Source organism: Triticum urartu, chromosome 2 (genome assembly GCF_003073215.2).
Source record: "Triticum urartu cultivar G1812 chromosome 2, Tu2.1, whole genome shotgun sequence".
Classification (NCBI taxonomy): Eukaryota; Viridiplantae; Streptophyta; class Magnoliopsida; order Poales; family Poaceae; genus Triticum; species Triticum urartu.
In genome coordinates, this window is record NC_053023.1 from 172,665,093 (window position 1) to 172,688,664 (window position 23,572).

The 23,572-nt window shown below is 49.6% G+C and overlaps 1 non-coding gene across 1 annotated transcript; it reads right to left on the minus strand.

Annotated features, from left to right (window-relative positions):
- Nucleotides 1-8,642: 8,642 nt before the first annotated feature.
- LOC125541831 lies at nt 8,643-8,734 on the minus strand. The gene has a single exon (XR_007297677.1). It is a non-coding gene; the product is annotated as a small nucleolar RNA SNORD96 family (small nucleolar RNA).
- Between the last annotated feature and the right edge of the window lie 14,838 nt (nt 8,735-23,572).

A 23,572-nucleotide genomic window follows, 5' to 3' on the forward strand; every position in this document is an offset into this window, starting at 1 on the left:
CTTCACTAATTCTTAAATTCCTGGAGATCCTAACTTCGATTGTGTTGAAATTTTTACATGATCTTTTCCAAAATTTATATTTCTTGCACCGGAAGAAGAGCCCCAACCGACTTAAGGGGAGCCCACAAGACACCTGGGCGCGCCAAGGGGTGCCCGGCGCGCCCTGGTGGGTGGAGGAGGAGGTGGCACTACAGGAATCGGGCACTTTGCCATCTGCCATGGCTGACGGCAAAGGCATGACTGGCAGACGGCAAATGCCTTTACCGCCCGCCAGCAGACGGCAATAGGTCCGGCTGAATAGGCTACGGCGAAGGGCTCTTTGCCGTTTGCTGGCGGACGACAAAGATGAAACGGTCTTTGTCATCCGCTAGCAGACGACAAATAGCCTGGACGACACACGCGATAGGTTAGGTCCGTTAGGGGGTTAACGACGTGCTTTGCCGTCCGTTGGCAGACGACAAAGACCATTGTATCTTTGTCGTCTGCCAGCGGACGACAAAGTAACCAAATAGGCCAGCCCCCAGGTGCTACCACGTGGCATTCTATGCCGTACGCTGCCAGACGGGAAAGGTCCAACGGTCTTTGCCGTCTGTCAGCAAATGGCAAAGTAACCAAATAGGCCAGCCAGTGCCCCAGGTTGCACAGGTAGCTGCCACGTGGTAGCTTTGCCGTCTGCTAGCTGATGGCAAAGCTCTTTGTCGTCTGCTAGCAGACGGCAAGGAGCCTGTATAGCCCCTATTTTTTGTTTTTTCTTAAATTCATTCAATTTCACAGAATTTCACATATATATACATACATAAACATTTGAAGATATATATAGACAAGCATATCTGATGTCTACTACACAACCTTCTTCTTGTAGACGTTGTTGGGCCTCCAAGTGCAGAGGTTTGTAGGACAGTAGCAAATTTCCCTCAAGTGGATGACCTAAGGTTTATCAATCCGTAGGAGGCGTAGGATGAAGATGGTCTCTCTCAAGCAACCCTGCAACCAAATAACAAAGAGTCTCTTGTGTCCCCAACACACCCAATACAATGGTAAATTGTATAGGTGCATTAGTTCGGCGAAGAGATGGTGATACAAGTGGTATATGGATGGTAGATAAAGGTATTTGTAATCTGAAAATATAAAAACAGCAAGGTAACTAATAATAAAAGTGAGCGTAAACGGTATTGCAATGCGTTGAAAGAAGGCCTAGGGTTCATACTTTCGCTAGTGTAAGTTCCCTCAACAATACTAAGATAATTGGATCACATAACTATCCCTCAACATGCAAGGAAGAGTCACTCCAAAGTCACTAATAGCGGAGAACGAACGAAGAGATTATGGTAGGGTAGGAAACCACCTCAAAGTTATTCTTTCCAATCAATCCGTTGGGCTATTCCTATAAGTGTCACAAACAGCCCTAGCGTTCGTACTAGAATAACACATTAAGACACAAATCAACCAAAACCCTAATGTCACCTAGATACTCCAATGTCACCTCAAGTATCCGTGGGTATGATTATACGATATGCATCACACAATCTCAGATTCATCTATTCAACCAACACATAGGACCTCAAAGAGTGCCCCAAAGTTTCTACCGGAGAATCACGACGAAAATGTGTGCCAACCCCTATGCATAGGTTCATGGGCGGAACCCGCAAGTTGATCACCAAAACATACATCAAGTGAATCACGTGGTATCCCATTGTCACCACAGATACGCACGGCAAGACATACATCAAGTGTTCTCAAATCTTTAAAGACTCAATCCGATAAGATAACTTCAAAGGGGAAACTAGATTCATTACAAGAGAGTAGAGGGGGAGGAGAAACATAAGATCCAACTATAATAGTAAAGCTCGCGATACATCAAGATCGTGCCAAATCAAGAACACGAGAGAGAGAGAGAGAGATCAAACACATGCTACTGGTACATACCCTCATCCCCGAGGGAGAACTACTCCCTCCTCGTCATGGAGAGCACCGAGATGATGAAGATGGCCACCGGAGAGGGATTGCCCCCTCCGGCAGGGTGCCGGAATGGGTCTAGATTGGCTTTCGGTGGCTACGGAGGCTTCTGGCGGCGGAACTCCCGATCTATTGTCTTCCTCGGAAGTTTTAGGGTATATGGAGATATATAGGCGGAAGAAGTACGTCAAGGGGGCCACGAGGGGCCCATGAGGGTGGAGGGCGCGCCCCCTTCCTCGTGGCCTCCTCATAGGTCCCCCGACATGCACTCCAAGTCTTCTGGGCTTCTTTCCTTCCAAAAATGAGTTCCGTGAAGTTTCAGGTCAATTGGACTCCGTTTGATTTTCCTCTTCTTCGAAACCGTAAAACAGGGTAAAAACAGAAACTGGTACTGGGCTCTGGGTTAATAGGTTAGTCCCGAAAATGATATAAAAGTGTATAATAAAGCCCATGAACATTCAAAACAGTAGATAATATAGCATGGAGCAATCAAAAATTATAGATGCATTGGAGACGTATCAATATCCAACAAGTTTCCAACACATCCGACAACATATCCAACAAGTTTGTAACAACACATATCCAACAAGTTTCCAACATTACATATCAAATAAGAATTTTGCTCCAATAAAGTTCATCGTACAAAATCAAAACAAAAAGAGTAGACTCCATGAAAGCAAGCTCCTCATCTAAAGCAAATCTGCAAATTGGGAAAGAAGAAAGTTAGAAGAAGAAGGCTAGCTAGAAAAAGAAGAAGAAGAACTAGAATTTATCTACTCTTTCTTAGTCTCCTCTCCTCTTCTTTATCTTCTTCTTCTTCTAACTAAGGTAGAAAAATGCCTTTTTTAGCTAAGCTAGGTAAAAAATGCTAAGTGTGTAGGTCATTTTAGAGCTAAGCTAGGTAAAATGGATCATATTGGAGCTAACCTAGGTAAACTTTGGTCATTTTGGAGCTAACCTAGCTTATTATGCCATTTTTGAGTTAACTAAGCATATTATGCCAATTTGGACATAAGTAAGCTAATTATAGGTCTTTATTGAGCTAACCCAGGTAACTAAGCATATTAAAGCTAATTTAGCATTTTAGAGCTAACTTAGGTCATTTCGGAGCTAACTTAGGTAAAATTGATCATTTTGGAGCTAATTAGGCTTATTATGTCATTTTCGAGGAAAATAAGCTAACTATGCCATTTTTTAAAACCTAAGTAAGCTAATTATGCCATTTTTACATATGTAAGCTAAGTGTATGTCATTATTAAGCAAACTTAGGTAAGTAAGCATATTAGAGCTTACTTAGGTCATTTCGGAGGAAACAGAGCTAAGTATAGATCATTTAGGAGCTAAGTCTAGGTCTTTATGCATTTTGTAAGCAAAACGCTAGAGAAAACTTACAGGCATCACGGAGGTGAAGGACCGGTCGGGTTTGCGCCAGTGCGAGACGGAGAAGGATCGGTCGGGGTCTGGTTTGCGCCAGTGCGAGACGGAGAAGGATCGGTCGATGCATGCCAGGAGGCATGCTGCACCAAAGATCATTTGCAATGTCTCGTTAGCATGATGCAACTGAAATGTGAATACTAGTAACTAATGGACATTCAAATGAAACTCACTGTGTCCGCTATAGCAATCTGGGGCATTGGCGGAGGGGTCTGATCGTTTTTCTCGCACACGGACTGCACATTTTGTTTTCATGAGTCAGTCATATTACTTAGTAATGAAACAAACATTACGAGCATGATTTGGCTAATATGCAGGAGAAACTTACCACGAGGAGCTCGTATAGGGCCCGGTGAGACGCGTCGTTCCGGTTCCTCTCCGCCTCCAACAGACTAGTCGTCCTCTCCTCCAGCTTGATCTCCCTTTGCTTAGCCTGCCTGTTTGCCTCCGCCAGAAGCTCCTGGGCCCTAGCCTCGATGGAGAGCTCCACTGGCCATGGTCGAGGCGGTATATCAGGAAGAGACCTCGCATGGTACTTCTTGATCTCCGGGTGACTTCTAGTAGTACGTATCAGCCCATCCCCAATGGCTACCGAGCCATGTTTCCTCCCCTCACCAGATAGCATCACGAGCTCTGGATCAAAAGGACTCTGGATCGGGTTGAAGTCATCCCCTTTTGTCGCACTCCCAAAGTCTCTGTACCTCACGAGCTTGTTGTGGGAGGAGATGTTGGTGAAGCTCTGTAGATGATCGAGGTCGTCCTCAGAGAATGCCTTGGCCTTCTTGAACGGGGCAGTATGGTCCATGGCATAAAGGTTGTACATCGGTGGCACGTCCTTCTTGTTGTGTTTCACCTAAAATAGAGGAACAACATATTAGTTAAGGGCTCAAGCTAGCTTGGAGAATGAAATTGCATGAATCGTTAAGGGCTCAAACCACATACCCAGTGATCCTCGTACTCAAATAGGTTGGAGCTCCCTTGATGGTGTGGCACACCTCGCATTTGGGCACGCTTATCCCTAGCCTTGTTGTGTTCGGCTAGGCATTGGGGAGAGCACCACTCATCCACCAACGCCTCTCAACAGTCCATCCTATCCGCACACCATCTCGGGGGCACCTAAGTTTGGTAAAGAGAAATTTCAGCGCTACGCATATGAAAGAAATCAAGGAAACTAAGTACAAGGCCTTAAGAATAGGTAATTACCTTCATGTACTTCTCCTTACTCATATACTTGCCACGACACTTCTTCTTGGACCTCCTAATGTTAGTCGAGGTGTAGTAGTCTCGAACAGCCTGCACCCTAGCCTCACGCTGTAAGTTCTGAAGTAGGCGCGTGCACTCGGCTTCGAGAACCCTAGCCGCCTCCGCCTCGTGTTCATCAGAACACTTGTAGAAGGTCTGCAATCGAACAAGACAACACTGATTAGTACAATCACTAGGTAATGTTGATTTTTAATTCTATAAAGGAGAAATTACCCAAAACCGCTGCCTCACAATGTCGGCCACCATCTCGCACAAGACACCGTCGACCCTCTCCTCCGGCGGGGCTCAGGCAGCCACGTACAGCTCCCAGCTCAGTGCTAGCTATGGAACCTGACCCTCACCGGGCAACGTGACCCACCCCGGGAAGTGGTGCTGGCAAAGCACACCAAGGACCTGGTTGGTCCTGTAGACATGTATATCCAACCCCTGTAGTATGACAAGGCCAACACATTAGATATTAATTTGAAGATACATGAAGGACAAAGGTTAAAAAAGAGTAAATGCACTTACTTCTCCCCATTAGGCTGAATCAACCACCTCTGATCGCGGGTCGCCGGCACGACCGGGAGCTTCGTACCACCATGCTGGTAGACCTTCTTGCCCTACTCAACTAGCTCGCCCTCGCTAAAACTATCATCAGACCAGGTATCCTTGCCATCAACATGGGCACTAGTCTCCAGAGTCATGTGGGACGAAGACTCCGGGGCTGAAGTCTCGTGGGACAAAGACTCCGGGGCCTGAGTCTCCTGGGACGAAGACTCTAGGGCCCGAGGCTCGTCAGCCCGAGGCTCGTGGACCGGAGTCCGAGACGGGTCCAAGTCTGACAGGTCCACCTGAGACGGAGCACTCCGGTGGCCTGGAGAAACAGCTGGGGGTGGCGGCAAGGAAGGCACAACAGGCTTCCTACCTCTCCCGCCGCCACGTCCACCTCTAGATCCACCCCTCTTCGTCTTCCCCCAACCTCTCCCGGGCGAAGAAGAAGCACTCGCCGGTGTCGTCATGCTGTCTAAGAGCGCTCTTCGAAGCTGCTGGGGTGCAATATAGCCACCCCTCCTAGCACGCGCCGAGGAAGGAGGCTCGGGGCACTCTCGACCCGCGCCCACCATCTGTCAACACCTACAATGACAAAGAGTAAACGAAATTAGTACAACATAATGAAAAATTTGGTGGGTGAAAACAACACCTAAAAAAATTAACTAACTAAGTAATTAACCTAAAAAATAACTAACTAACTAATTAAAGGCTTTTTCTTAAGGCCAGAAATGGTCTTTAATAGGTTAAAAATGTTTTAGTGTTTCAAAAATATTTGGGAAAATTTATGGATGCTCATTGGATATATATTGTCTATATATAAGAGTTTCAACACACGTTCATGTTCAAAATATTGGTCAAATCCATCAAAAACCCTTTATGCAAAAATTCTACCTTTCCTAGTTGCTACCTGTCCATGCCCATGGTCAAATAATTCTAGAAACCATTAGCCAACTAATTGAAAATGATGAATAAACCTGCCTTTTCTTTTTCTTTTCTGATTTTCAAGAAACAAAAGAAAAGGGATGCATATGCATCCTAATCCTAATCCTAATCATTTACATGGTTGTTTTCTAGGAGTAGAAATTAGTAAAACTAAAACTAGATCTGGTTAACAAAACTAACCTAACTAACCTACAAACTAATTAACCTAACTAACCTAACTAACCTAGTCTAAAGATCAAAGCAAAAGTGTCCAGATAACAACAAAGATCTGCTTGTACTCTCTTCATAGAGAAAGATTTTAAACCAAAAATTAACAACAAAGATCAAAGCAAATAAACAATTTATGAACATTTGTGTCTAGATAACAGAAACATCACCAAAAACACAAACATAAAAAAGTTGGATATGTTGTCGGACAGATCACTGAGAGTGATAATATAGATCTCATCAATGTATGAATGAGGCCACTACTTTTTAACATCACAAGTCATCTCCGAGATCCACAGACAACAATATCCAATTAGGAAAGAAAAATCAACCAGAAATGTTACATAGATTCCTGAGTTCAAATAAGAATATTTAAAGAGTTTCATAACAAATGGTTGAGCCGCCAGCCAATGCTTTCTAGGTAGATAGGATTATGCTTATGATCAAACAAGTAGCAGTAGGCAACTCAAGATCCACCAAAAGGATAGCCCATTTGAAAAGTTCTAGCCCGATTAACATTTCGCCATAAAATTCAGTCTCCAAAATTACAGCATAGCCAATGTGTGATATGTCTCCAACGTATCTATACTTTTTGATTGTTCCATGCTATTATATTATCCATCTTGGATGTTTTATATGCATTTATATGCTATTTTATATGATTTTTGGGACTAACCTATTAAACTAGAGCCCAGTGCCAGTTTTTGTTTTTTTCCTTGTTTTTGAGTTTTACATAAAAGGAATACCAAACGGAGTCCAATTGACGTGCCAATTTTTGATGATTTTTGATGGACCAAAAGAACCCCCCGGAGTAAAAGAGTTGGGACCAGAAGAGTCCCGAGCCATCCACGAGGGTGGAGGGCGTGCCCTACCCCCTGGGCACGCCCCCTATCTCGTGGATGACTCGGAGACCCCCCCTGACGTGAGACCGACGCCAAAAATTCCTATAAATACAGAAACCTCCAGAAAATAACCTAGATCGGGAGTTCCTCTACCACAAGCCTCTGTAGCCACCAAAAACCAATCGGGACCCTGTTCCGGCACCCTGCCGGAGGGGGATCCATCACCGATGGCCATCTTCATCATCGCGACGCTCTCCATGACGAGGAGGGAGTAGTTCACCCTTGGGGCTGAGGGTATGTTCCAGGAGCTATATGTTTTATCTCTCTCTCGTGTTCTTGATATGGCACGATCTTGATGTACCGCGAGCTTTGCTATTATAGTTGGATCTTATGATGTTTCTCCCCCTCTATCTCCTTGTGATGAATTGAGTTTTCCCTTTGAAGTTATCTTATCGGATTGAGTCTTTAAGGATTTGAGAACACTTGATGTATGTCTTTCATGTGCTTATCTATGGTGACAATGGGATATTCACGTGATCCACTTGATGTATGTTTTGGTGATCAACTTGCGAGTTTTGTGACCTTGTGAACTTATGCATAGGGGTTGGCACACGTTTTCGTCTTGATTCTCCGGTAGAAACTTTGGGGCACTCTTTGAAGTTCTTTGTGTTGGTTGAATAGATGAATCTGAGATTGTGTGATGCATATCGTATAATCATACCCGCAGATACTTGAGGTGACATTGGAGTATCTAGGTGACATTAGGGTTTTGGTTGATTTGTGTCTTAAGGTGTTATTTTACCACGAACTCTAGGGCTGTTTGTGACACTTATAGGAATAGCCCAATGGATTGATGAGAAAAATAACTTTGAGGTGGTTTCGTACCCTACAATAATCTCTTCCTTTTTTCTCTGCTATTAGTGACTTTGGAGTGACTCTTTGTTGCATGTTGAGGGATAGTTATATGATCTAATTATGTTATCCTTGTTGAGAGAACTTGCACTAGTGAAAGTATGAACCCTAGGCCTTGCTTCAACGCATTGCAATACCGTTTTCGCTCACTTTTATGATTTGTTACCTTGCTGTCTTTATATTTTCATATTAAAAAAACCTATATCTACCATCCATATTGCACTTGTATCACCATCTCTTCGCTGAACTAGCGCACCTATACAATTTTCCATTGTATTGGGTGTGTTGGGGACACAAGAGACTCTTTGTTATTTGGTTGCAGGGTTGTTTGAGAGAGACCATCTTCATCCTATGCCTCCCACGAATTAATAAACCTTAGGCCATCCACTTGATGGAAATTTGCTACTGTCCTACAAACCTTTGCACTTGGAGGCCCAACAACGTCTACAAGAAGAACGTTGTGTAGTAGACATCAATGTGGACATCAGAATTGTAGATCGTCATAGCATAACTTCATAAGTACTCAGAAAAATTACGCTAAGATGTTCAATTTGTCCTCAGAATTGTAGAATGACAGCATGGGCGCACAACAACCAATCAGTCGCTAAAGATGGTATGATGAATAGGTTTTTCATCACCGGACAAAAAGAAACACAAACTCAAACAAACAAGGCAACAAAACAGAACTTAAATTACTACAGAAAACAAAATCTGACAAAAGAAGACATGAGTGACACTAACCTAATCTAAAGATAACTAACCTAACCAACCTAGAAAATCAAACTAACCTAGAAAATCAAACTAACCTAACTAACAGTACTAACTAAACTAATTAGTAGCAGTAGAAAAAAAGAAACTAACAGTAAACCTAATTACTAGCAGTAGAAAAAATAGAAAAAAATAGGGGGGGGGAGCTCACCAGAGTGGGTGGGGGGGGCCCGGGGGGGGGGGGGTGTCGGGGTGGCTAGGGCATCAGGACGGCGGGGCACCGGGCCGGCGAGGGCGTTGGGGCGGCGAGGGCGTCGGGTCAGCGAGGGCGTAGGGGTGGTGCGGGTGGCGGGTGCGTCGGGGTGGCGCGGGCGGCGAGGGTGTCGGGGTGGCGCGGGCGGCGAGGGCGTTGCGGCGGCGCGGGGTGGCGCAGGCGGCGAGGGCGTTGGGGCGGCGGGGGGTTGGGGCGGCGAGGGCGTCGGGGTGGTGCGGGCATCGGGGTGGCGCAGGCGTCTGGGCGGTGGGGGTCGGGGGCATGGGCCAGTGGGGGCTCGGGGGCGTTGGGGTGGCACTGGTGAGGTAAGGGAGAGAGAGAGGGGTGGGGCGCGGGGCCGACCGTTTTTTAGTTAGGTTTAATTTCTTTGCCGTCTGCTAGCAGACGACAAAGAGCGTAGCTAGTGGGGTGGGGCCGGGGGGAAATGACCGTTAGGTTGCCACTTCCTTTGTCGTCTGCTCGCGGATGGCAAAGAAGCTTTGTCGTGAGCTAGAAGACGACAAAGAAAGTGGCCGTTAGGTGGTTCTCACCAGTGGTCCACCCTCCCTCTTTGCCGTCTGCTAGCCGACGACAAAGCTTCTATGTTGTCCGCTAGTTGACGGCAAAGAGCTAGCTGACGACAACTTTTCTCGTAGTTGAGGATGCTTGTGAGGGGGTTAATCATAAGTAGGAGGTTTGTTCAGGTAAGAACAACACCTAAGCACCGGTCCATCCACATATCAAATTATCAAAGTAGCGAACACAAATCAAACCAACATGATGAAAGTGACTAGATAAAATTCTGGTGTACCCTCAAGAACGCTTTGCTTATCATAAGAGACCGTTTTGGCATGTCCTTTGCCTCAAAAGGATTGGGCTACCTTGCTACACCTTTGTTACTACTATCGTTACTTGCTCGTTGCAAATTATCTTGCTATCAAACTACTCATTACTTCTAATTTCAGTGCTTGCAGAGAATACCTTGCTGAAAACCACTTTTCATTTCATTCTACTCCTCGTTGGATTCGACACTCTTACTTATCGAAAGGACTACGATTGATCCCCTATACTTGTGGGTCATCGAGGGGGACAGAGCCCCCTTCTTCTTCTTATTCGTTGACCTCCCCCCTAGATAGGAGGAGGGTCCCCCTCTGGTCCATGGCCTCCATGGCGGCGGAGGGGCGGGAGCCCCTCCGAGATTGGATCTATCCCTATGTTCTCCTCTATTTCACGTTCCTATTTTCTGGCCCTACACCGACTCTTAAATTCCCGGAGATCCGTAACTCCGATTGCGCTGAAATTTTTACAAGATCTTTTCCAATAAAATTATTTCTTGCGCCTGAAGAAGAGCCCCAACCGACTTAAGGGGAGCCCACAAGACACCTGGGCACGCTAGGGGGTGCCCGGCACACCCTAGTGGGTGGTGGAGGCGGTGGGCCTCCGTTTGTGATCCCACCTCTCAAAAATTACATATGTTCCAAAATAATTCTCCATAAATTTTTATTGTATTTGGACTTCATTTGATATGGATATTCTGTGAAATAAAAACATGCAACAAACAGAAACTGGCACTGGGCACTGGATCAATATGTTAGTCCAATAAATCATATAAATTGTTGTCAAAAGTATGTGAAAGTTGTATAATACTGGCATGAAACAATAAAAAATTATAAATACGATGGAGACGTATCAGCATCCCCAAGGTAATTCTTGCTCGTCCTCAAGTAGGTAAATGATTGAAATGATAATGTTTGAAGTGGAATGCTACCTGGCATAATCTTGATCATATATCTAATCATGTCATGAATATTAAGACACTAGTGATTCAAAATAACACTCTATAATTTGACATAAAGACATCAATACTCAGACATCCCAACAAACAATCATGTCTTTCAAAATATCGATGCGAAAGAACACTATCCCAAGTCATATAGTCTTGTCATGCTTCATCTTCTTAACACAAAGTATTTATCATGTACTACCCTAGTGTCAGCCAAGAAATCGGTTCATACTATTTAACGCGCTTCAGCTTTTTTTTAACTCCCAAGCAATACATGGGCGCAAGGCATGGATATATCGCTATGGGTGGAATAGAATACGGTGGTAGAGATTAATTTGGAGAAGACAAAAAAGTAAGAAAGTCTCACATCGACGCGGCTAATCAACGGGCTATGGAGATGCCCACCAATCGATATTAAGGCGAGGGGTAGGGATTGCCATGCAACAGATGCACTAAGAGCTATAAGTGTATGAAAGCTCAGACTGAAACTAAGTGGGTGTGCATCAAACTCTATAATGAAAAATTACCACTAGTATATGAAATTGGCAACATAGGAGACTCTCCATATGAAAAACATGGTGCTACTCTGAAGCACAAGTGTGGTATTTGCATGCCCCTTCTCTCTTCTTCTCTCATCATTTTTTATTTCCTTTTCCTAGGCTCTTTTTGGCCTCACTTTTTTCTCTTTTTTTATTTCCTTTTTTTTCTTTTTGTCTGGTGTCTCATCCCGACTTGTGGGGGAACCATAGTCTCCATCATCCTTTCGTCACTAGGACATGCTCTAATAATGAATAATGATGATCATCACACTTATATTTACTTACAACTCGATGCATAGAACAAATTATGACTCTATATGAATGCTTCTGGCAGTGTACCATGATGTGCAATGATCTAGCGTAGCAGAGATATCAAAAAACGGACAAGCCATGGAAATATCATGCTAGGTATCTTACGATCAAGTCATTAAAATGTAAGCGATGGAAGTTGCATGGCAATATATCTCGGAATGGCTATGGAAATGCCATAATAGGTAGGTATGGTGGCTATTATGAGGAAGATATAATAAGGCTTATGTGTGATAGAGCGTATCATATCACGGGGTTTGGATGCACCCGCGAAGTTTGCACCACGTCTCAAGGTGAGAAAGGGCAATGCACGGCCCCGAAGAGGCTAGCAAATTGCGAAAAGGTAAGAGTGCGTATAAGCCATGGACTCACATTAGTCATAAAGAACTCATATACTTATTGCAAAAGTTTATTAGCCCTCAAAGCAAAGTACTACTACGCATGCCCCTAGGGGGCAAGTTGGTAGGATTTAACCATCGCTCGCCCACGACCTCCACGCAAAGGAAGACAATCAATAATAAATCATGCTCTAATTTCATACCATAGTGAGAGACTATACGTGGATGCTTCGGGAATCACAAGCCTTAACACCAATATTTTTACTAAACACAACCGTTTACCAGTACCTCCCACATATTCCATCTCTATATCGCAAAACTATTGCAAAGAATCAAACATATCATATTCAGTGATCCATAAGTTTTATGTAGGATTTTATGACTAACCATGCAAATGACCAATTCCCATTGACTCCTCTAAATAGATATAAGTGAAGCATGATAGTTTAATTCTTTCTACAAAAGATCATGCTCTAATGAATATAAGTGAAGCAAAAGAGCATTCTACAATTAACGGTTTTCAATGTGAAGAGAAATAGGCAATCCGAACTTCAAATGATATAAGTGAAGCAAATGAAGCATTCTATAAAGCCATACTAAAAGATATAAGTGAAGTGCAATGAGCATTCTATAAATCAACCAAGGACTATCTCATACCAAGATGGTGCATAAAATAAAAATGAAAACTAAACACAAAAGACGCTCCAAGATTTACGCATATGACATGAATGAAATGAAAACCGAAACATACCAGTACTTGTTGAAGAAAGATGGGATGCTGTCGGGGGACTAATCCATGAGCACCTATGGGACCGCTGGACCGAGTCCCTTTCGTTTCGGCGGGGGCGAGGGTCGCACGAAGAGCGGATCGAGGCAAAGCACACGAGCAGTTTACCCAGGTTCGGGCCGCACGGATGCGTAAAACCCTACTCCTGCTTTGTGGTTTGTATTGAGTTCTTGCTCGGGAGCGCGGAGTGCTAAAGTACACCCCAGCAGCTAACGAGACCGAGCCTGAGTGTTCTCTTCCTCCCCCCCCTCTACGTTGCGCATGGGCCTCCTTTTATATGCTCAAGGGGTCACCGACAGGTGGCAACGTAGACAAGGGTAAAAATGGAAAGGTGTTGCCGTTGGTACAACTACCTGCTACAGTGTATCATACCTAACCCTGATGGCAGGGGACCAGGGCATTAAATGCCCGCCTGCGTCGCCTAAATAGTGCAAAAGGGACCGTCAGGGACGCCACCGCTCGCCACGATGGCAATCTTGTCAGCGCCGCTTGCCACCGCGCACCGCTGGCTGCACAGCCTCCCGCCACGTACGCCTGGAAGGGTCCCAGAGCGACACGTTGGTGGATGTGCTGGAGCGCGGACACAGAGTGGTGGCTTGCCGCGGTCGTTGTCTTGTCGCGTCCGGGAGCTTGTCGCTCACCGGGCCTTGCCGGGACGCGTGGCGTGTCACGGCAAGTTCCTTGAGATGCCTTGGTTGGCCTTCCCGGCAAGCTCCTCTTGCCGGGGTCTTGTCTCCTTGGCTTGGATACTTTGTCCTTGAATGGCTCCAAAGGAACCACGGAGGACCTTGGCGGTCACCCGGCAAGCCTTGCCGCGGGATGCTGCGACTGCCCGTGCACAAGTTCGGGATACTAGGGTACCCCTACTCTAGTACACCGACAGGAGCCCCCGGGCCTGGGCCATACACGGTGCCGAGCGCTGTTGGGCCAGGCCCAAAACAGGGCACGGGCACGCGCGGCCTGGGTTACGCCGTATCTCTCCCCGTATCCACCGCGCCCTCCCCGAACGGCACGCGTTGAATGCGGCGTCGTGGGATAGATCGTGGGTGGTTTCTTTATTCGGAAAGGCGGAACGTCCGCCCCCTCCCTCTTTATAAGCATGGGAAACAGGGGTAGTTCGCCCATTCGCCGGTTGCTACTCCAATCTCGGAAACCTCCGCCGCTCCCTCGTCTTCCCAAAGCTGAAAGAGAGCAGCGCCCCGCCCCCCATCACCACCATCACCACCAACGCCGTCGACCTCCTCCACCACTTCCGCCATGGCTCCGAGAGCCGACAAAGGGAAGGTTGTGAAGTCGACCGAGGCGCAGCGGCTTGCGGCGCTGCGAAAGGAGCGGGCAATCTTCCCCCCCAAGCTCGCCGCGAGGGAGCTGAGGGAGAATTACTACCTCTTCTGGTCGACGGAGACGCGAGCGCATCCGCGCACGAAGGTACTTCCAGCCGCCGCTTGGAAAATGGCTCCAAACGGATATCCTTTGTTCGCCTTGTTCTTCTACTGCGGGCTCTGCCCGCCCTTCTCTGAGTTTTTCTGTGATATTATGAACACCTACGGGTTCCGCCTCCTTGACTTCACCCCCAATGCTGTTCTGACCATGGCAGTTTTCGCACATCTCTGCGAAAACTTTGTCGGAGTCTATCCCAATGTAGCCCTTTTTCGCCACTTCTTTATGCCCCGAGTAGAGAGAGGAGAGCCTTTATCCGGCGGAATCGCCTGGATCTCGAGGGCCAGCAAGAAGGACACTTATCTGGAGGGACAGTTCCGCGGCAAGTGGGAGGAATGGAGAGCAGACTGGTGCTGGATTGTCGAGGAGAACCCGCAGCCATTTACCGCCCGGCGCCAAGCCCCAGTAGCACGCGTCAGCGATTGGAGTGACGTGGCCCCGGAAGACGATAGCTGAAGATTGCCGTCACCCGGATCCAACGCCTCAGGCTTGCTGGGCTCACTGTAGGCGCTGTTGGCGCAGATTTTCTTCGCCGCCACATCGCCCCCCTGCAGGAACGGAGGAGACCTGCCTGGGAATTCAAGAATGCGGCGGATATCATGAGGCTGCGTCCGGGCCTCAACTTCAACTTCACTGTTCTAGAGCTTAACGCGATGCTCCAGGAGCTGTTCAAGTACGACCCTCAACATCCCGAAGTGTTCAGGTTGCCGAAGGGTGTCGTTCCGCTGTGCAACAACTCCACGCTCGACCGCATCCGTGCAATGATGCCGCTGTGTGATTCGCATGGAATTGTCCCAACTTGGCAGGAGCCTGCAGACGACGTCGTGCAGGAGTTCTTTGACGGCTTGGTAGAAGTGCCGGTCCGCTTCGACGAAAAGAATAGCCTCACCCGCGACACCACCAATGCGGAGATGACACGCTTCGCCACTAGGCTGGAAGAGGCGGCGGCAGCCGCAGCCGCGGGCGAATTTGGATTCACCATGGAGGAGGCAGAGGCAGCAGAGGCGGCAAGCCGTGCCGAGTGAGAGGAGCTCGTCGGCGAGAAAGAGCTTGCCGGGCATGACGTCGAGTCGAGCGAGCCCGCCGAGGATACGAGCGGCTCGCTGGAGATCAACTCCTCTTCCTCCTCATCTTCAGGCAGCTCGCCGCAAGTAGAGCCTCCATCCCCACCAAGAAGGCGTCTCCGCAAGGCGGGGACGTAGCGGGGGGGGGGGGGGGGGGGGGGGGGGGGGGGCAGGCGAGTGAACAGTCGCCGCGCCGCGCGACACGCTCCACCGCGGAAAGCACTGTTGCTATGGGAGCACCTCACGCTACTGCAGCAACTGGAGCGGGGTCCACCCGGACCACCGCTTCTGCTCCTGCCGCTTCTCACGCCACGGCGGCAGCCGGAGCGGGGTCGTCTCAGACCACCGCCACTGTTCCCGCCAAGAGGCCAAGGGAAACTACTCCTCCGCCTCCTCGCGCCGGACGTGAGCCGGACTTCGACTTCTCCGCGTTCAGCTCCGACGAGGAAGAAGAGTAAGATTCTCTTGTTGTACTTGTAGTTCTTCAATTCTTGCTGTTTTGTCTTGTATCTCATTTGCTTTACTCTGAACTTATTCCTTTTTAGGACTCTGGCCCAGAGAGCAGCGAAGAGAGCCAAGGTCCCGGTGATTGTCATCGAGGACGAACCCACCGCGACAGCAGGGGGTGCGTCCGAGACAACCTTGCCGGACCCGGCAACTGTTCTCCAGAGCAGCCCCCAGCGTAAGTATATGGTTCGCTTTCCGCTGTTAGGCGCGCATGGATACTCTTTCTTTGCTGACATCTGACTGTTGGTTTGTGTAGGAGCAGAGCAGCCCCACCAGGAGCGCCCGGAGGCCGCCCCCGAAATGCCAAGGGAGAGTCCTTCGGCAAGGGACAGCACCAGCGTCCCCCCGGCGGCGGAGACTATGACTGCCGAACCCAGTACAGGTAATCTTCTCTTCAAAGCTTCCCTTGGGTTCTTCTTCTTTTTGGGTATTTGCTTGACTTTTCTCACTTTTCCGGCCATCAGACCCATCTGCTGTGGAGCCGATGGAGACCGAGGTTGCTGCCGATGACGCCGTTGCCACTGAAGAAGCAGCCGGCGCTGATGATCCCGCCGGCGACGAGGCCACCAAAGCAGCTGGCGAGGGGTCTGGTGATCGCACTGACGGCCCTGAGGCCGCAGGAGCGCCAGGCGCTACATCGACCGCCGACCCGTCCGCCGCTGCCGCAGTGCCAGGCTCCAAAGAGCCCCAGCCAGGTGTCTACTTGAAGGCCGGCGATGTCATCTTCATCAACCTCCCTTGGGCGTCAAGCTCCAGGGCGCCGGTCGAGGGAGAGAGCTTTGATGGAGAGGTGCTCGCCTCCGCTAGGCTGACGCTAGTTGATGCGCCGAGCAGTAGCAGCGGCGAGCCTGAGGAGGAGCGGCTGCTGCGGAAGCTGTTGTCACTCTACCGCGCGCGGCAAGCCAAGATGGAATCCCGCGAGGCGCTTGTTGCGAAGGCGGGAGCGGACATCGAGAAGCGCGCGGAGGAGCTCCGGGGTCTCAACCAGGAAGCTCTCCGGTCCCTGGCAGAGGAGCGGGAGCAACTTGCCGAAGAGCAGAAGGCCTTCTTCCTCGAGAAGGCCGAAGTTGAAGAGCAACAACGACTTGCTGCTGAGAAGCTGTCTGCGCAGGAGGGCGAGCTGGTGCAGCAAAAAGTTAACCTCGACAGCCACGAGGAGGAGCTTGCTGCGCGTGAGCAAAAATTTGGCGGAGCCCTTAAGCAAGCAGAGGATGCTGCCGCAGTTGCCGAGGCCGCCAAGAAGGAGCTGGAGACGAAGGTGGCGCAGCTGGAGGCCGATCTCAAGGCGAGTGGTGAAGAGCTTGCCGCGCTCAAGCATGAGCGGGAGAAGGACGCCCACAGCAACTCAGAGCTGCAGGTTCGTCTCGCCGAGAAGGGCAAAGAGCTTAGCGCCGCCAAGGACTCCAACGCAGATCTTGAGTTGAAGCTGACCACTTTGACCAAGACGCTGGACGGCGCCAGGGAGCAGGAGGTGGCCTTGAAGGAGGAGATCAAGGGCGACAAGGCGCTGCTGGCGAGTGCTGCCGCCGCCCAGAATGCTTTTAGGGAGAAAGTGGAGCACTGGACGGAGGGTCTCGTGAATGCTGCCGCAGATATCGACAGGGAGCTGGCGCAGCTGGGGGTGGAGGATCTCGGGTATCCCTCTGATGAGAACCTCCAACCCAGCGCCAAGCTCACCTTGTTCTTCAAAGGCGTGGCGACGGCCCTCCAGCGGCTCCGGGAGAAGATCCCAAAGCAGCTGGCCGACGAGTCGCGCAAGATCTGCGCGGGAGCTCTTCAAAAGGTGTTGGTGAAGGTGGCCTTCCGCAACCCGGGCCTCAACCTCACCAACGTCCTCAAGACCCTGCCGCCGGATGCTGATCTGGAGGCGCTCAAGACCCTTGTTGCACCCATTGTGGATAAGGTGAGCGGGATCAAGAGGATTGAGGGCGATCGCGTAGACTAGGCCGCCCGTTTTCTTCTTTTCTTGTCGCTGCTGGTCATGTTATGAGAACAATCTGTTAGAGCCGCGACAAGCTACCTTGTAATATAACTCTATTCCGGGTAATGATTGCAATGTTATTCCCTTTACTTGATTCCTCCCTTTGTATGTTTTTGCCCTACGCTTTTAGGGAACTTGCCGGTGCAGGCACCTTAGCCGCGAGCGCTGAGTGCGGGACGTCAGCAGCCTGCTGGCGGTGCCGCTACCGACAAGAAACCTTGTCGCAACTAGTCGCAGCTCACTTAAGTTGTTGAGCGGACTCGAAACAAAGTAAGGGCGCAACTAGCTACGAGTTGGTTCCTCCGCGCACAGGTTTTCCATACAAAGTGCGGTCGTTCAAGGGAGATAACTTAAAAATTTAAAAAATCTGATTGCTCAAACTTTGGCAACTTAGCTTTTCTGTTGTTTGCTTCCCGGTAAGGCGAAACTTTCTTGAACGACGCCTGGTCCATACCATTATCTTCTCCTTTCCCCCCCGGCAAACTTGTGGGCGAGGGAACCTTCCTTTCCTTGAGAAAAAAGAAAGAGGAGAAAATAAAGATATGGAGCCTTATGGCTCGTTATTGCTTACCGGGGAGTAGGTGCTGCACAAAGTGTTAGATAACATATGCAAAAAATAGAAAGCATGAAATTGACAAGATGCGTGGAGCATATGAGCTTTACTTATGCACGGGGTCTGCGCCCGGCTTTGTACAAAGGATTACATGCAACAGCGGCAAGACTTGTACAAAAGGTGGTTGCCGGAACAGGTTCCGGCAACCGCGCCTTACGGGTAAAGCTTACGAAGATGCTCAATGTTCCAGGAATTGCTCACCGGAATGCTATCTTCGGTCTCAAGGCAGACAGCGCCAGGCCTAGTGACTCGTTTCACCCGGTAAGGGCCTTCCCACTTCGGCGTCAACTTGTTCGAATTCTTGGCGGACTGAACACGCCGAAGAACAAGGTCGCCTTCCTCGAGACTTCTGGCGTTAACTTTGCGGCTATGGTAGCGGCGCAAAGCTTGCTGGTAGCGAGCAGCTCGTACAGCAGCCTGAAGACGGTCTTCCTCAAGGAGTAGCGCGTCATCTTGTCGCAGCTGCTCTTGCTCAAGCTCATCATAAGCGAGCACTCGAGGTGACCCGTATACGAGTTCCATGGGGAGAACTGCCTCTGCTCCATAGACTAGAGCGAAAGGTGTCTGGCCAGTGGCTCGATTTGGCGTCATCCTGATAGACCAAAGAACCACCGGCAGCTCCTCGATCCAGTTTCTTCCGCACTTGTGCAGCCTGTCGAAAGTCCTGGTCTTGAGCCCACGCAGCACTTCAGCATTTGCCCTCTCTGCTTGACCGTTTCTTCTCGGGTGAGCAACAGAAGCAAAGCAGACCTTGGTGCCAAGATCTTGGACGTACTGCATGAAGGTGCGGCTCGTGAATTGCGTACCGTTGTCGGTGATTAACCTGTTAGGGATCCCGAAGCGGCAAACAATCAACCTGAAGAACTTGACTGCTGACTGTGCTGTCACCTTCCTCACTGCTTCCACTTCCGGCCACTTTGTGAACTTGTCGATTGCAACGTACAAGTACTCAAAGCCCCCGACTGCTCGGGGAAAGGGGCCGAGGATGTCGATCCCCCAGACCGAAAATGGCCAGGATAAAGGGATCGTCTGGAGAGCTTGAGCTGGTTGGTGTATCTGCTTGGAACGGAACTGGCACGCTTCACACTTGGTTACTTGTGCAGTTGCATCCTGGAGGGCTGTCGGCCAAAAGAAACCTTGCCGGAATGCTTTGCCGGCAAGTGCTCTTGCGCCAATGTGGTGACCACATATGCCTCCATGTATCTCTGCCAACAGCTTTTGTCCGTCTTCCCGGTGAATACACTTCAATTTCACACTGTTGAGTCTTCTTCTGTACAGTGTGTTGTCGACAAACTGGTACATACTTGACTGCCGGGCTACTCTTTCCGCTTCTTCTTGCTCTTCGGGAAGTTCTCCTGTCTGAAGGAAACGGACAATCTGCTGTGTCCATGCTGGAGCTTGTGGCTCGACAACAAGGACTAAAGGCAAATCTGCTGCTGCGGGAACATCCGCTTCTACGGCGAGAACCTGCGGCTCTGCCGGAGCTTGACGTTCCCCGGCAAGCTTGCCGGAGCAAAACTTGTCGGGAGTTTCTGCTTCAACGGAACAAACCCTAGGGCTTGCCGGAGCAGACTGCTCCTCAGCACTCTTGGCATTGATCTTGGGGACCTTCTTGGCGGCGGCTTCGGGAAGCTCTGCCGAAAAATAGTCACCAGAAATCAACTTCCTCTTCTTGCTCTGTCCAGTTGATGGCGTTACAGACGGTTGAGTCAGCTTGAGCACAAAGATCCCTGGTTCCACAGGTAACTTAAGTGCGGCGCACTTTGATAGGCCATCGGCAATGGCGTTCTGAGCTCTTGGAACATGCTCCATCTGTAGGCCGTCAAAGTGCTCTTCTAGCTTTCTCACTTCGTCGACGTAGGCTTCCATCAATGGACTCTGATAGCTCTTGTTCACTTGGCGGACGACAAGCTGCGAGTCACCCCTGACAATGAGCTTCTTGATCCCAAGATCTGCCGCGATCCTGAGACCGGCAAGCAAGCCTTCATACTCTGCAGTATTGTTTGTTGCTTGCTCCTTGGGAAAGTGCATCTGGACTACGTACTTGAGGTGCTCTCCGGTGGGTGCGACAAGCAGCACGCCAGCGCCGGCGCCTTGCAGCGAAAAGGCACCATCAAAGTACATCAGCCACTCTTTGCTTGCTTCCTCGACGGGGATGCTCGTTTCTGGAATTTCTTCATCTGGTGTTGGCGTCCATTCTGCTATGAATTCTGCCAATGCTCTGCTTTGGATAGTTGAAGTACTCTCAAACTTGAGGCCAAAGCTTGACAGTTCCAGTGCCCACTCAACAATCCTACCTGTCGCTTCTGGATTCTGTAGTATCCTCTTCAGCGGCTGCGACGTGCTCGGCTGCCGTTGAGTGTCGCCATTGGCGAAGCCGATGAGACTCTGAATGGTGGCCCTCCAGTCGTCGATCTTGTCTGCCATTGGAGGGTAGTCCAGGAGCAGTTGAGCTCGTGCCAAAGCTTCTGCTGTAGTGGCGGGTGGCGGTGGCGAACGGTGCGAGGAGCGGGATATGCTCGGAATTCTAACTATGTTAGAAGGAGCAGTATCCCGTCCAGGCGACCGTGCCTCGCTCGTGCCAGGATGTTGGCGTTCATGCTAGTCTTGAGCACTCCGAGATCCACCAGCTTGATCTTGGTCCAGCAAACGCATGGTACCGTGAGTACCATGACGCCGCCGGTCCCGTGCCTCCTGAGATGGGTGCGGTGCATGTACGGACGCCGAGGTCTTGGAGTGCGCCCGGTCGTTGTGGGAGCCGGCTACGCCGCCGATGGGCAGCGCAGCCTTGTCCTTGGACCTGGCAGCACCGTGAGCTCCCTCGTCGACGCCCGTTCTTCCGCCGGCGTCTGCCCCATCAGCCGTTTGCTCCGGCGGTGGTGGGTTCGGCGCGGACGGAGCAGCCGCCTCCGAAGCCTTCTTCTTCGGTGGCATGTCGATGAAGATGATGAAGATCTAGCTCGTGTGAACGCCGGATCTGGTTCACATAACCTCGACACCCCCAGACCTGGCGCGCCAAAGATGTCAGGGGACTAATCCACGAGCACCTATGGGACCGGCGGACCAAGTCCCTTTCGGTTCGGCGGGGGCGAGGGTCGCACGAAGAGCGGATCGAGGCGAAGCACACGAGCAGTTTACCCAGGTTCGGGCCGCACGGATGCGTAAAACCCTACTCCTGCTTTGTGGTTTGTATTGAGTTCTTGCTCGGGAGCGCGGAGTACTACAGTACACCCCAGCAGCTAACGAGATCGAGCGTGAGTGTTCTCTTCCTCCCCCCCTCTACGTTGCGCATGGGCCTCCTTTTATATGCTCAAGGGGTCACTAACAGGTGGCAACGTGGACAAGGGTAAAAACGGAAAGGTGTTGCGGTTGGTACAGCTACCTGCTACAGTGTATCATACCTAACCCTGACGGCAGGGGACCAGGGCATTAAATGCCCGTCTGCGTCGCCTAAATAGTGCAAAAGGGACCGTCAGGGACGCCACCGCTCGCCACGATGGCAATCTTGTCAGCGCCGCTTGCCACCGCGCACCGCTGGCTGCACAGCCTCCCGCCACGTACGCCTGGAAGGGTCCCAGAGCGACACATTGGTGGATGTGCTGGAGCGCGGACACAGAGTGGTGGCTTGCCGCGGTCGTTGTCTTGTCGCGTCCGGGAGCTTGTCGCTCACCGGGCCTTGCCGGGACGCGTGGCGCGTCACGGCAAGTTCCTTGAGATGCCTTGGTTGGCCTTCCCGGCAAGCTCCTCTTGCCGGGGTCTTGTCTCCTTGGCTTGGATACTTCGTCCTTGAATGGCTCCAAAGGAACCACGGAGGACCTTGGCGGTCACCCGGCAAGCCTTGCCGCGGGATGCTGCGACTGCCCGTGCACAAGTTCCGGATACTAGGGTACCCCTACTCTAGTACACCGACAGATGCCTTTCGGGGCATCCCCAAGATTAGACGCTTGAGTCTCGTTGAATATTTACTTGGAGTGCATTGGGCATCCCCAAGCTTGAACTCTTGCCTCTCCACCTTCTCCCCATATCGAGACCTCCTCGATCTTTGAACACTTCATCCACATAAAACTCAATAGAAAGCTCGATAAGACCCGATTGTATACTAATGCAAATAACTACTTTAACTATCGCTACAAAACCATTCATATTTTGTTTTTGCATTGTAGCTACTGTATTATAACTTTTCCATGGCTTATACCACTGATACAATTGATAGTTGTTGGAAATATGCCCTAGAGCCAAGAATAAAGTGGTTATTGTTATATATTTCCTTGTTCATGATAATCTTTATTATCCATGCTATAATTGTATTGATCGGAAACTCAAATGCATGTGTGGATACATAGACAACAACATGTCCCTAGTGAGCCTCTACTGGACTTGCCCGTCGATCAAAGATGGCTATGGTTTCCTAGTCATAGACATGAGTTGTCATTTGATAACGGGACTACATCATTAGGAGAATGATGTGATGGACAAGACCCAAACTATGAACGTAGCATATGATCGTGTCAAGTTTATTGCTATCATTTTCTGCATGTCAAGTATATGTTTCTATGACCATGAGCTCATGCAACTCACTGGCACCGGAGGAGTACCTTATGTGTACCAAACATCGCAACGTAACTGGGTGACTATAAAGGTGCTCTACATGTATCTCTGAGGGTGTCTGTTGAGTTGGCATGGATAAAGACTGGGATTTATCACTCTGTGTGACGGAGAGGTATCTCAGGGCCCACTCGGTAATACATCATCACAATGAGTTTGCAAGCAATGTGACTAATGGGTTAGCCACGGGATATTGTATTACAGAACGAGTAAAGAGACTTGCCGACAACGAGATTGAACTAGGTATGGTGATACCGACGATCGAATCTCGGGCAAGTAACATATCGATAGACAAAGGGAACTGCATACGGGATTATCTGAATCCTTAACATCAAGGTTCAACTGATAAAGATCTTCGTAGAATATGTAGGAACCAATATGGACATTGATGCGGCCTAAACTATGTCGGTATTTCCCCAAAGAGTAAGGGATGATGCAGCACAACTATGGTAGGTATTTCCCTTAGTGATGAGACCAAGGTTATCGAACCAGTAGGAGAACCACGCAGCACTACGTGAACGGCACCTGCACACAAAGAACAACTACTTGCAACCC